The sequence below is a fragment of the Loxodonta africana genome, unplaced genomic scaffold (genome assembly GCF_030014295.1).
Source record: "Loxodonta africana isolate mLoxAfr1 unplaced genomic scaffold, mLoxAfr1.hap2 scaffold_51, whole genome shotgun sequence".
Lineage (NCBI taxonomy): Eukaryota > Metazoa > Chordata > Mammalia > Proboscidea > Elephantidae > Loxodonta > Loxodonta africana.
Window position 1 is genome coordinate 778,324 of NW_026975229.1, and position 2,470 is coordinate 780,793.

The following is a 2,470-nucleotide window of genomic DNA, read 5'->3' on the forward strand; positions in this document are numbered from 1 at the left end:
GTCAGCAGGGCTTCCTTCCGAGGTACCTCTGGGTAGTGTCATCAGGCATTTCTTCCCAGGTATCTCTGGGTACAGTCACCAGGCCTTCCTTCCGAGGTACATCTGGGTACAGTAACCAGGCATTCCTTCTAAGGTATCCCTGGGTAAAGTCCCCAGGCCTTCCTTCCGAGGTAGCTCTGAATACAGTCACCAGGACTTTCTTCCGAAGTGCGTCTGGGTACAGTCACCAGGCCTTCCTTCCGAGGTACCTCTGGGTACAATCACCGGGCCTTCCTTTCCAGGTACCTCTGGGTACAGTCACCTGGCCTTCCTTCCGAGGTCCCTCTGGGTAGAGTCAGCAGGCCTTCCTTCCGAGGTACCTCTGGGTACAGTCACCTGGCCTTCCTTCCGAGGTACCTCTGGGTACAATCACCGGGCCTTCCTTTCCAGGTACCTCTGGGTACAGTCACCTGGCCTTCCTTCCGAGGTCCCTCTGGGTAGAGTCACCAGGCCTTCCTTACGAGTTACCTCTGGGTACAGTCACCAGGCCTTCCTTCTGAGACACCCCTGGGTACAGTCACCAGGCCTTCCTTCTGCGGTACCTCCGAGTACTGTCACCAGGCCTTCCTTCCCAGGTACTTCTAAGTACCGTCACCAAGCATTTCTTTCGAGGTACCTCTGGTTACGGTCACCAGGCCTTCCTTCCGAGGCACTTCTGAGTTAAGCCACCAGGCTTTCCTTCCGAAGTACCTCTGGGTACAATCACCAGGCGCTCCTTCTGAGTTACCTCTGGGTACAGTCACTAGGCCTTCCTTCCGAGGTACCACTGGGTACAGTCACCAGGCATTTCTTCCGAGGTGCTTCTGTGTACAGTCGCCAGGCCTTCCTTCCCAGGTACCCCTGGGTACAGTCACCAGGCCTTCCTTCCGAGGTACTTCTGACTACAGTCACCAGGCCTTTCTTCCGAGGTACGTCTGGGTACAGTCTCCAGGCCTTCCTTCCGAAGTACCTGTTGGTACTGTCATCAGGACTAGTTTCCGAGGTACCTCTGGGTACACTCACCAGGCCGTTTTGCGAGGTACCTCTGGTTACAGTCTCCAGTCGTTCCTTCTGAGGTACCTCTGGGTACAGTCACCAGGCGTTCCTTCAGAGGTACCTCTGGGTACAGTGAAAGGCCTTCCTTCTGAGGTACCTCTGGGTACAGTCACCCTGCCTTTTTTCTCAGTTCCCTCTGGGTACAGTCAGCAGGCCTTTCTTCCGAGGTCCCTCTGGGTACAGTCAACGGCCTTCCTTCTGAGGTACCTCTGGGTACAGCACCCGGGCTTATTTCTGAGGTCCCTCTGGGTACAGTCACCAGGCCTTTCTTAGGAGGTACCTCTGGGTACAGTCACCGCCCTTCCTTCTGAGGTACCTCTGGGTACAGTCACCCGGGATTATTTCTGAGGTCCCTCTAGGTACAGTCACCAGGCTTTTCTTCCGATCTACCTCTGGGTACAGTCACCAGACCTTCCCTCTGAGGTACCTTTGGATACAGTCACCAGCCCTTGTTTCCGAGGTAAGTCTGTGTACCCTCACCAGACCTTTCTTACGACGTACCTGCGGGTACAGTCACCAGGCTTTCCTTCTGAGTACGTACGGGTAGAGTCAACAGGCCTTCCTTCAGAGGTATCTCTGGGTACAGTCACACGGCCTTCTTTCTGAGGTCCCTCTGGGAACAGTCTCTAGGCCTTTCTTCTGAGGTACCTCTGGGTACAGTCACCAGGCGTTCCTTCAGAGGTACCTCTGGGTACAGTGAAAGGCCTTCCTTCCGAGGTACCACTGGGTACAGTCACCAGGCATTTCTTCCGAGGTGCTTCTGTGTACAGTCGCCAGGCCTTCCTTCCCAGGTACCCCTGGGTACAGTCACCAGGCCTTCCTTCCGAGGTACCTCTGACTACAGTCACCAGGCCTTTCTCACGAAGTAACTCTGGGTACAGTCACCAGGCATTCCTTCCGAGGTACCTCTGAGTACAGTCATCATGCCTTCCTTCTGAGGTACCACTGGGTACAGTCACGAGGTTTTTCTTCTGGGGTACCTCTGAGTACAGTCACCAGGCCTTTCTTCGGAGGTACGTCTGGGTAGTCACCAGGCCTTCCTTCCAAGGTACCTCTGGGTAGAGTCACCAGGCCTTCCTTCCGAGGTACCTCTGGGTACACTTACCAGGCCTTTTTTCCACGGTACCTCTGAGTACAGTCACCAGGCATTCCTTCTGAGGTACCTCTGGGTACAGTCACCAGGTCTTGCTTCTGAGATACCTCTGGGTACAGTCACCGGGCCTTCCTTCCGAGGTACCTTTGGGTACAGTCTCTGGACCTTCCTTCCGAGGTACCTCTGGGTAAAGTCACTATGCCCTCCCTCCGAGATACCTCTGGGTACAGTCAGCAGTCCTTCCTTCGGAGGTACCTCTGGGTATAGTCACCAGGCCATCCTTCCGAGGTACCTCTGGGTACA